This window comes from Pinus tabuliformis, chromosome X, assembly GCF_031772625.1.
Source record: "Pinus tabuliformis cultivar Carrire ecotype Pingquan chromosome X, CPIR1, whole genome shotgun sequence".
In the NCBI taxonomy this organism is placed as follows: domain Eukaryota; kingdom Viridiplantae; phylum Streptophyta; class Pinopsida; order Pinales; family Pinaceae; genus Pinus; species Pinus tabuliformis.
This window is the reverse complement of record NC_142308.1, coordinates 918,533,253-918,546,131: the sequence shown is the minus strand read 5'-3', so window position 1 is coordinate 918,546,131 and position 12,879 is coordinate 918,533,253.

Sequence of the window (12,879 nt, the reverse complement as noted above, 5' to 3'; positions counted from 1 at the left end):
CCTCAATTTTCCTTTGAAGTCCTTAAACCTAGAGTCATATAGCAATGCCCAATCCCCTTCTTGAAAAACTTTGTCATGCCAAACCTTCCTCTGCAATTGGATAGCTTCAGTGTGTAGGAGGGCCTACATTATGAATTCATCCAAGCCATTTAACTGGAGAAACCTCTCCTGTTATGCTTCGGTGACATCTAAATTCAATTGGGCTTCCATTCTCAAAGTATTGTACTCAAACTCAATAGAGAGAAATTTTTTCTTTCCATAGACCAAATCATAAGGGGTAAAACCAGTAGTTGTTTTCCAAGTTGTGTTATAGGCCCAAGTGTCCTCCACTAATCTATTTGCCCAATCCTTTCTCCTACTGCTCACAACCTTGGTGAGGATGCCCTCTAATGCCCTATTTGTGACCTCTACTTCTACATTGGCATGAGGATGATAGGAAGTAGATTTTTTTTGCTTTATATGATGTTGCCTTAACATATTCTCAATTAGATGTGATGTGAATTGAGCTACTTGATTTTTGACTATCTCTCCAGGGCACCCAAACTTGTAGAACAGATTCTCCCTTAAGAATTCAACCAGTTTCTCCTCTATTTCTACCTTGACAGATCTTGTCTCAGTCCACTTTGTCAAATAATTAATGCACATAATGAGGTACTTTTTCTTCCCTAATGGTGGATCAATTGGCCCAATGAAATCCATGCCCCAGTTGTCAAATGGCTCCAAAGTCACCTAAGGTTGTAAGGAAATTTCATCCTTAGGGGTAGGTTTCCCCATCCTTTGGTACTAATCACATCAACTGGGGTATCTTCTTGCATATTGGTGGAGTATGGTCTAGTGTTAGCCATCTTGTAGAGCCTTGAAAGTTGTCCTCTTGGTAGCAAAGTGACCTCCACAAGGCCCATCATGACAGGCTGAGAGGATGTTAAAGAATTCCTCTTCCCTAACACATCTCCTCAAGATTTGATTTGGTCCCAGCTTGAAGAGATTTCCCCTGATCCAAGTGAAAGGGGCACTCTTCCTTGCAATACTACTCTTCTCCCAAGATGACATATTTGGAGGGAATTATGTAGAAACTAGGTAGTTGGATATGTCAGCAAACCATGGAGAGGGAACTAAGATATAAAATAAGTAATCATATGGAATTTGATCATAAACCATCCCTTCATCACTTGCAGGCAAAGAAATTCTAGACAAAAAACTATCCAACTACATTTTCTTTACTTGCCTTTTCAATGATAGTTAAATCAAACTGAAGTAATGGTAGCAACCATCTAATAATTCTAACATTCACATCAAGCTTTTTCATCAAGCTTGTTCATCAAGTACTTGATAACTACATGGTCAATTTGCAAAAATGTTACATATCTAGTGATGTCGTGTCTAAACTTGTTCAAAGAGTGTACAAGAGCTAGGCGTTCTTTCTCAGTTACAGTGTAGTTCAATTCACCTTTAGACACATTTTTACTAACGAATTAAATGGCATAAGGTAACTTATAATATTTTTTGCCTAAAGTTGCTCCTACACATTTTTTGTATGCATTAACATGGATATGAAAGGGAAGAACCAAATTTGGGCCTCTAAGTATGGGTGGAGTGCTTAATTTTTCTTTCAAGATCTCTATGGCCTTTTGATAGCAATCTGACCAACACAATTCTGAGTCCTTGGCCAACAATCGAAATAATGGTGAGGCTAATTTTATGAAGTCTTTGATAAACCTCCTATAATATCCAGCTAAGCCTAAAATGAGCCTAACATCTCTCTGCTTTTGAGGAGTAGGGACCCCTTTTATGATGGAAATTTTGGTTTGGGTCCACTTGTATTCCCTCCTTAGACATTGAATGGCCAAGGACAGTCTTTGCATTCATCAAGAATTCACACTTCTCAGCACTAAGCGAGAGATTCATTTCAATGCACTTCTTCAGGACTTTCCCTAGGTTAGAACAATGGAAACTTTGAAATGGGCACTGATACGATTACCTATTTCATTGAGGTAGCAAAAAAGTCAACCGATTCTGAAAAGTGGTGATGCAGAATACACTTTTTTTTGGGGAGCATATTTTTGACACCTTAAATTTTCTTATGTATGAAATATAAATATTTGTTTTTAAATGTTAGTAATTTTCATGGTGATTTTGCAACGTGTTGATGTAGCATCAACCCTTTTTTTAGAGGGCTTATTTTTGAGACTTCAAATTTTTTGATGTATTAAGTGTGGATATTTTTTTTTAAATGTTATGTTTTTTGACACTTTAAAATTTTTCATGTCCAATTTCTTTTTAAATCATGATTACTTAACAAATTATCTAGTTGTCTTATTTTCATTTTTTTAGATGTTGATTACGTAAAAAAACAAATATAAAAATATATAAAAAGAAAAGACAAAAAAACATAAAAAATGTAAAAAAAAAAATATATATATCTGGTAAGCAATAAAAAAAATGGAAAAAAACAAATTTAAAAAAAATATATAAAATAAAGTAAATAAAAATAGAAAATTTTAAAAAAGCATTAACAAAAAACTAAAAAAATAAAATAAATTAACATAAAAAACCAAAAAATAAATTAAAAACTACTAAAATTAAGATTAAAAGCATTTTAAAAAGAACCTAAAAAAACCAAAATATACTCAAATTAAAAAAAAAAACCTAAAAAAAAACCAAAATATACACATATTAAAAAAAAAAACCAAAAAACAATTAATACATCTATATATATATTCAAATTTAAAAAAAAAAAAACAAAAAACAAAAAAGCATTTAATATTTAAAAAATATATATATTTTTGATTTTAAAAAATAATATTTGTGCCCCGACTGGCCGCCTCTAGGGGCGTGGCCCTGGGTGGCAGTTCGATTCCCAGAATCAGAAAATCACCGCTTGACCACCCATGCGAGCGTGACCTTGGGGCACCGGGCGGCAGCAGTACGATTCCCAGAATCATACTACCACCACCCGACCACACGTGGCGGTATGTCCATGGGTAGTAGATTTGCACACAGCTCCGTCGCCCAGGGCCGCGTCCCAATAGGCGGTCGGGCGAGGCGCAATAGATATATATATTATATTTTTTATTTTTTGTTAATTTTCCATTTTTTTTCTAATCTGGTTTGTTTTTTTAAAATGTTTTCAATCTTAATTTTAATAGTTTTGTAATTTTTTTTTTTGTTTTTTTTTTTGGCTAATTTTCCATCTTTTTCTAATCTAGTTTGTTTTTAATTTTTTTTAGTTTTTTGTTAATGCTTTTTAAAAATTTTCTATTTTTATTTACTTAATTTTATAGTTTTTTTCAATTTTGTTTTTCTTTTTCGAATTTTTGTATAGTTTACCAGATAATTTTTTTTTTTTACATTTTTTTTTGAAAATATGTTTTCCTTATTATTTACTTCTTTATATTTCTTTAAAAGTTTTTTAGTTTTTTAATTCTTATTTTTTATAAGTTAATTTTGTTTTTTTTTTTTTTTTTTACATTTTTATGATTGATTTTGTTTTTTTTTGTTATTTTTTTTTATTATGTTTGATATTTTCTATCTTTTTTATATATTTGATTGTTTTTTGTTTTTAACTTTTTGGTTTTTTTTTAATATATATTTGCATTTACCTTTTGTTATTTTTTTCCAATTTTTTTTTTCTTTCATTGTTTTTATTTTTAATTTTATGTTTTGATTATTATTTTGAAATTTTAATGTTTTTCGGATACATGATAAAATATTTTACATGATTATTTCAAAATGTTCAAAATTTACCCTACAAAAAAAAGTGTTATTCCAACATCAACACTTTTTGTTTTGAGGGTGTTTTTTGCACAATTTTTCCACAGAAAATTGGTTTTCTCTGCCATTTTTAAAAGATGTTGAAAATTTACCCTAGAAAAAAAAAGTGTTATTCCAGCATCAACACTTTTCATTTTTAGCATTGTTTTTATTGTTTTTTTGGAGTTTTTCGGCTAGAGTTCCTGTTTTCAGTTTATAGTTCTCGTTTCAAAGTTTACATTATCTTAGAGAGAGCCTCCAGGAAGTCACACCCATACGGAGTGAAATCATCCATGTAGATCTCTACAGAGTCATAGACTAGCTTAGCAAAGATGCTCAGAACTGCACTTTGAAAAGTGACAGGGGCATTACATAATCTGAAAGGAAGGACCGTGTAAGAAAAGGAACCCCAAGGAAAAGTGAATGTATTTTTCTTTTGGTCTACTTCGCTGATCTAGATTTGATTGTAACCACTGAATCCATCCAAGAAAGAGAAGAACTTCTTCCCTCCAAGACCATATAAAATTTGATCAATGAAAGGTAAGGGGAAATGGTCTTTCATAGTGGCTTTGTTCAACTCTCTGTAATACACAAATACTCTCCACTTTCTATTCTTTTTTGGGAACAAAACTAGAAGGGACACCCACTCACTATCTGAGATGGGGTATATGAACCCGACATCCAAAAACTTTTGTGACTATTCCTTTACTATGTCTTTGAGGGCTGGTTTCATTCTCCTCTGAGCTTGGTGCACAAGCTTACATCCCTCCTCTATGTAGATGTGATGAGTTGACATCAAAGGATGCACCCCTTTCATTTCTTTATAGCTCTAAGAAAAGACTTCTAAGTTCTCTCTCAAAATTTTGCACAACTTCTCTTCTTGGTTTTCTCAGAGAGATGGGTTAATATTCAAGGTTCTAGATGGACCAAATTTTACCATTTTGACATGTGAAGGAATTGGGTCAACTAGGGATAAATGAGTCCAATGACTACCCTCAAATTCCTTCAAAAGCTCATCAAGATGCATGGTGTTGGTGCGTTGGTTCTGGAGGACTGGGTCGATGAGTTCATCTTCATCAGGTTTCCCCCCTCATATAACGACATCTAGGGTACAAATTGGATGGGATGTTGTATGATACACTTCATCTTTCTCCTCCTCCTCCAACCATATGGGTAAATCATGCTCAATGGATGGCTGAGCAGGAGGGTACAATACCAAATGTTTGGAAAAATGCCCATTATTAATGGTCATATTCCCAACTCTGTAGCTTATGTAAGCATCAACAGCGGCTAGCCATGTTCTTCCAAGGATTAGAGGATAACCCTTGAATTTGGTCTTCGGTTGGAGAACTAGGAAGTCAGCAGGATACTCCCATGAGTGAATAGAGACCATTACACCCCCAACAACTCGCTGAGGAGCCACTTTAAACATATCTACAAGTTGCAACATTGAGGTGGTCTTTCTCAAGGATCCTTGGAGGTTTATCTTGAGGATGGTTTCTTTAGTCATCATAATGATGTCAGCCCCAAACACAATCAAAGTGTTAGGGACAATGATGCCATCAATGTGCACATCTACCACAAGAATTCCAGGATCTAGATATTTTGGGCAAATCACCCTCCCAAGCATTAGATGGGACAATTGACCAATAAAAATTTATGGTAGGGGTGTCTTTATCTCTCCTCCCAGGATGTTTGAAGAATTTATCTTTTATAAGATTTTGTAGATGGAAACATCCTTGATAGCTTGTAGGAGTGGAATTTTAACACACAAGTTCTTCAATTGTCCCAAAATTTTAGTCTCTTTTGGGGTGTGTTGGTTAGGATGGATCAATATCCCAGGAAAAGGAAGTGGATTTACATGAGGGTGAATCTCTTCATTTTCCTCTTCAAGCTCCTGAGGTGGAGATGGAGGCTGGTTATTTTGGAGAACTCTTCCAGAACCGAGGTTGATTCCTTGAATCTCCATAGCATAGGCAGGGTAAGATGTATCTCCACTATAGACCTATTGTGCTTGCTTGTTGTTCAGGTTTAGATTGGGTTGAGAATGCATCTGAGGTTTCTTGTGTGGAGCATGATGAACGAGTTGTGGTTTAGATGGACGAGGACGCAGTAAAGAAGGAGGTTGGTTGAGTTGAGGCCTCCACCCTTGGGATGGGTTATTCCACTGAGGATGAGTAGATGCATATGGGTGAAAGGTTTGATTCACAGTTTGCAGAGGATAATAAGGTGAATAAGGCCAAGGAGAATGTTTGGACTATGGTGGATGAGTGTAATAGTACCAAGGTGTCAGGGGTGAATTCTAGTTGGGATGGTAATAAGAATACGATGCACCTTGCATGCCCTGCTGGTATGGCCGAGGGCCTTGAGGCATACTTTGATTGATGAAACAGAGTTGTACAACCCCACCTTCTGCCCCTTGGTATACATCTTTCAATCTAGGAAAAGAAGAACACTTATATGTGGCGTGGTTTTTCTCATAGACTGAGTAGACCTCTATAACATTTAGTGGGCATTCATTTCCAGGGTGCCTTCTAGTTCATTTAGGTAAAAAGATAGCTAAGGCCCTCTCTTATTCCCCTTGTCTCCTCTTGATTTGTATGGTGTCCATTTGCAGAGAAGAGATATGAAACATTTCACTTTCGAAGTCCTCCAACGTGTTCCCAATTTCATTCTTGATGGTTTTTGTGGAGGGAGAAGAAAAGACCAAAGCTTGACTAGCCCTACCCTTCTTCGTAGTAGCCCTAGAATGTTTTTTGAATACTTTCTTGATGTTTTCATAGGGTAGGTGATAGATGTCTCCCCAAAAATTATGTTGAGGGTATCTAGTATGTCCTCCCTAATTCCTCTCATAAGGACTAACTTGAGGGATTTAGGATCAAGGGTGCATCTGGTCCTCTTATAACTGAGCTGAAATATTTCCTCATAGTCTTCCAGGGATTCATTAGGTCTAAGATTCATTCTAAATATTTCGTCTTTGGTGTATTTGGACCTACAATATTCCCTCTATTTGTTGTTAAAGGATTGCTGCACTTGAGCCCAGATAGTGATGTTATCCCTAGGTAAACCCATGAACTAATGTAAGGTTGCATCCTTATTGGTGGATGGGAACAATTTTATCTTCTAGTCATCAAAGGTATAGTCATAAGTCCTACAGACAACATCAAACTTAAACATGAAAGTATCAGGGTCCTCTGAGGTTAATCCGTGGAAGTGAGGAAGGTTACAAGGCCTTATATTCTTCATCCTAGCATATCCATTAGTTTATCTAATGGAAAAAATCTCCTCATTCCTATTTTTAGCCATGGTGTGGGTATGTGGAATGGGTTGTTCTTCTTCCCAAATAGGTTCTTCAAATATCTTTTGTTGTTTGCCTAAGGGGTATTTTAACTTCCCTGTAGTAAGAGAGGGAAGTTAACAATCACCGAAGAAGAGTGAAGGTTGACTATTTGATGGTGTGGGGATATTTGGAAAGAATTTTCCTAGAGTGTCTCTACTCCTACGAGGCATGATTTTTTTTTCCTTTTTACATTGTCTTTTCAAAATGGAGTGCAAAAAAATAGGAAAGCATAAATAAAATCTATCTAGACACCTGCCCGACAATGATGCCAAAAATTGGTGAGCACTAGTATTGCACCAAGACTGCTGCAACTTCTACATGCTTTCCAACTTTACTTATCAACCAAGGGTTTGTACAAAATTCAAGGTGACAATGCTATATTAATAGTAGATGGATTCTACTCATACCACCCTCAACTAGGTCACATGATCATTAGTGCTCCAAGTCCATTCCTTTATTAAACTTAAAAGGGTTTAGCTACTGAAAGAAGAATGTAAAAGCTAGTCCTAGTGAAGAGAAAGTAAATTATTTTCAGCTCTAACTTGTAAATGTTGTCAACTTGTAAACGCTAATGATTCGATTCATGAAAAACACAAGGTTTATGCTAACTTTATAAAGAAAACTATTCTGATTTGCAATAAATAATCTAGCTGTTAGGTTTTCTTGAAAACATAAGATCATCCTACCAATTCACAACTCAAGAATGCATGTGTTATTTATCTAGTTCACACTTTCTTATTAAGTAAGGTCCTAATTTCAAAATTAAGAATGAAAGAACTAAGTCTATTCAATCTTGCAAGAAAGAAAAATGAATGAAGGGAATGTCATAGGTGGTACTTCTAGTCATGGAATCCAAGTTGAGGGGTTAACCTACTCCTAAACTAAGATATGTTATCATTGTAGGTCAAAACAAGGTCAAAACATGCTACTATAGGTTTGCTACAATATGTTGCTATAGGATTCATGTAGTGCTACAGGAAGTGCTGAAATGGTACAAGAAGTTGACCAAGGGGGTTTAGAGGGTAAGGATTATGGGATGAAGTGATGACAAGATAAATTAAGGTTGTGGAGAATGTAAGGAAGATTACCAACACCCCTAGCCAAGCCCATGATCCAAAATGGATCCTAAAACCCTCTAAGTCTTCAAAAATCAAAAAATTAATGCAAAAGGATGAACTTTTAAAAATGGTAGATTACACTAACGGGCCTAAAAAACATGAAGAAACAGTGAAAAATAGAGTTATTGGAGGCCTGAACAACTTTTCACAAGAGCTGTCAGATCTGGCAAATCAACGGTCTAGATCTGAACGGCATATCGCAATCGGCGATGGTAAGCAGAGACTATCGGAGGTGGCCTTATGGTAATTACGACAACAATCAGCGCGAGTTATCAGGACCATTGATAAAGCACGAAGATCAACAGCCCATATTACATCGCAATATCGCATCGTCAATACACAAAGGGACAGACTTATGGAGGCCCGAAGACCACACGATATGCGATTGTGATATATCGCATCACTAAACCACATCTCTTATATGCAAGTATAAAGGTACTTAACCACAGGAGTGATATGCAATTACGATATCGCAATATCGCATCGCATTTGTATAAAGGGGCTATGTCGATAAGGCCAGCAACCATGCGATGCACCAATAGCCAATAAGTCTGATCGGTGCAATCCGCGATTAGAAGCCAAAAGAAATATGCGACTTGCGATATGGCTAGACCTGAAAGGGTTACGAATGTTATATTAAAATATTTGAAGTCTGGAATGAAGCCATTTTTTCGGGATTTTCTTTGTATTTCAGATTTTCCATGAAAAACCCAAATACAAAGGATCCCGCGACCGAGCGATTTGCGATAGCGATATAAGGGCAGATTTGATGTGATTTCAAGTCTGATAAGAAGTGTTTTACAACATTTTATGTGTATTTCTCTGTGTAAATAGAGAACATAATATCTTGGGATTTCAATGTGCCAATGGTCCCTTCCGTTGCAGAACAGGTGGCCACCTTCCCTGAAAGCGTTAACAAATGATTGCTTAATGCTCAGAGGGGATTTGAGCAGACAGAGGCTAGAAGCCAGAGAGCCCGAAAGGGAAAACAAACAGACAAGCGTTGATTGGCTTAAAAATCTATTGAATGACAGAGACAGTAGCGGGAGAGTTGAGACATAGAGGAAAACAGAGATAGAGAGTCAGTGGGGAGAGTCTGCGTACTCAAAAGGACTTGGGGGATCCAAGTAAAGCCCTATTGTTTTGTATCTGTTATGTTGAGACTCTAATTGAGCTCACTTTGTAAAACTCTACTCTTGAAGACACAATAGAGAGGTCACCACTGAAGGCTGGACCATGAGATGTAGCCCAAGAGTTTTGGGTGAACTCCTTGATTATTTTGTTGTGTTATGTGTGTATGTCTATTATGTTTCTCTAACTACTCATTGTCTATATTATTCACAATCTTATCGATCCGTTGCACTAAGTGATATAGGAAAATCCATCCACATGAGTCTGTAATACCTTAAAAATAATCTAAGATCTCTTTTTCAGATCAAGTGGTATCAGAGCTTTAGGTTTGCTAAGCTTAGAGAAGCTTGTGCTGGATTTTTTTGTATGATAACTAGGTCAAAGCTCAGACTAGGAAAAGGAGAACTTGTTGAGGCTAATCTAGAGATTGGGAGAGTCTATCCTCAAAGGAGAATGGAAAAAGAAACTCCACAGGAACTAGAAGCCCAATTCATGGAAATCTTTATGGCCATGCGAGCCATGGTGGAAGAGATATATTGGGAGTTTAAGAAAGGTCGAGGTGAAAGCACTTCAGCACCTCAACCAGATAAAGGAGCAGAGGAACCTCTTCTAGTTGCCCATCTAGAAGGAAAAGGAAAAGAAGAGAGACCTTCTCCACCATCTACTCCATCATCACCATCCTCATCATCTTCTTCACATAAAACTAGCCCTAAAAAGAAAAAGAAGAAAACATCTTTGATTAAATTAGATGTAAAGTTTGATTTGCCAATTTATGATGGGGAATTAAATGCAGAAAAGCTAGATAACTGGATTACACAGATTGATGTATATTGTAGGGTGCAGAACATTGATTCAGAGAGGAGAAAGATTCAGCTGGCTAGCCTTCGCCTTGGAGGAACTGCACTAGTGTGGTGGGAAGGCAAGACACAAGCTGATTTGAAGAAGGATGGTAAAATTCCTTCTACCTGGAATGAATTTGTTTCTACCATTAAAAAAAAAATATATCCACTAGCTTATATGCAGCAAGTAGTGATGAGTTGGCAAACCCTTCACCACTTAAAGGGCCAAAGTGTACAAAGCTATACCTAGGAATTTAGAAAAAGACCTTTAACCCTAGGCTTTTCTCTAGCCTCACCTAAAACTTTGTTGAATTATATAGGTGGTCTTCATACCTATTTGAAGCACACCATTCTCATGTTTAACCCCACTAGCCTAGATGATGTATCAGTTCAGTCTACACATCTAGAGGCTAGAGGCAAGAATGGAACCCAAAGATTGGGTGATCATCAAAACCCTCTGCAAGCAAGAACAAGGAAAAGAAGAAGAAGAAATGGAAGGAGAGGAAGGCAAATGCTATACAGAAAGACAAACCTTCATGCACTCACTGCAAGAAGAATGGACACGATGATGAACACTGCTGGTCTTTGCATCTGGAGCTGGAAGCCAAGAAGTTCGGTGGTAAGAAGAAGAAGACTACTGCTTCTATTCAGAAGGACTTCGGGTCAGATTCAGGTGATGAAACAACAGTCACAGCCACAGGTATAAAAGGTAAAAATTATGAAGCATATACAAGTAATTCTGCACAATCTATTGATAATGACGATAATGAGAGGAAAATACATGAGCTTTTTCATATTAGAGTTATTTCCAAGCATCAATAGATTGATACTTTATTTGATAGTCGTTCACAAGTAAACTTGATTTCTGAAACAATTGTAAAGAAGTTGGGCTTACTAACAACACCTCACAAGAAGCCATATCCCTTAGGTTGGGTATGTGATAAGGCAAAGCTACACGTGACTAGACAATGTAAACTTAGGTTTGCTATTGGGTCAACATTTGTAGATGAGGTTGAGTTAGATATAGTTCCCTTGGATATATGTGGTATTGTTTTAGGAAGTCATTGCTTGTATGTTAGAAAATCCATTTTCTATAGAACTGAAAATAAGTATCAACTCACAAAAGATGGAATAGAATATATTGTAAGAGCTCATCAACTCAAAAAAAACTATTCTCTCATAAATTTAGGGCCGATGAAAAGAATTGTAAATTCATGCAAGAAATTTTTACTAATGGTTCTAAAGGAAAGGAACAATAATAAGACCAATGTATTTGAAGGCTGTGATGCTAAACAAAAAGTTGATTTAGTTAAAGTTGTTTCATAATATGATATCCTATTTCAAGAACCTAAAGGTCTGCCACCCAAAAGGGAAATAGTACATGATATTCATTTCCGGCAAGATGCTCCATTGCCTAACATTAGAATGCACAGGTTATCCGCTTTAGAGAATGCAGAGATCAAGATGCAGGTACAGGAGTTGCTCGATAAAGGGTTCATAAGGCCAAGCACATCACCATGTCAATATCCAATCGTACTGGTGAGAAGAAAGATGGTTCATGGAGGATGTGTATTGATTACAGAGCACTGAATAAAATAACGATCAAGAATCTTTATCCTCTTCCTCACATTGATGATCTATTAGATCAGCTGAAAGAAGTAGTTTACTTTTCCAAGTTGGACTTGTGTAGTGGCTATCATTAGGTCAGAGTTGCAGAACAAGATGCATGGAAGACTACATTCAACACAAAGCAAGGGCTGTATGAATGGTAGGTTATGCCTTTTGGCTTAACTAAGTCCCTTCCCACTTTCATGAGAGTTATGAATGATGTAGTCAGACCTTTTATTGATGATTTTCTAATTGTATATTTAGATGAAATTCTTGTTTTCAGTAAAACATGGGAAGAACATTTGAAGCATGTAAAGCAGACCTTAGATGTTTTGAAAAGAGAAAATCTCTATGTGAAGTTACCAAAATGTGAATTTGGAAAAACATCTTTAAATTATTTGGGTCATATTGTAGGGGGTGAAGAATTGAAGATAGATCCCTCTAAGGTTGAACTCATTGTGAACTAGCCTAGACCCAAATCTGCTACAGAAGTTAGGAGGTTCCTAGGAGTAGCACAATATTGGAGAAAGTTTATTGCTAACATTTCCTTGATTGCAGCTCCCTTACATGCTTTACGGGATTGAACAAGGTGTTTTAGTGGGGAGGCAAACAACAGAAAGACTTCGACACCTTAAAAGAAAAAATTAGTACATCACCAATACTAGCACTGCGAGATCTTCAATGACCATTTGAGATTGAAATAGATGCCAGTGACTATGCCATGGGAGCAGTGTTGATGCAACACAGTAAACCCATCTATTATCATTCTAAGACATTTAATTCTGTAGTAGTTAATTATCCCACATATGATAAAGAATTGTATGCATTAGTGCAGAGTGTGAAAAAGTGGAAACATTACCTAATGGGCAAAGAAACAATCATACATATAGATCATCAACCACTTCAATATTTTCACTCACAAACTAAATTGCAGCAATCAAGACACTATAGGTGGATGGGTTTTCTAAAGCAGTTTCATCTTGTCATCAGATATAAGAAAGGCATACACAACAAAGTTTCAGATATGCTATCAAGACCAATCATAAATGCCTCTACTATACTTAAGCATAACTCAGTATTGCATGAAAGCTAC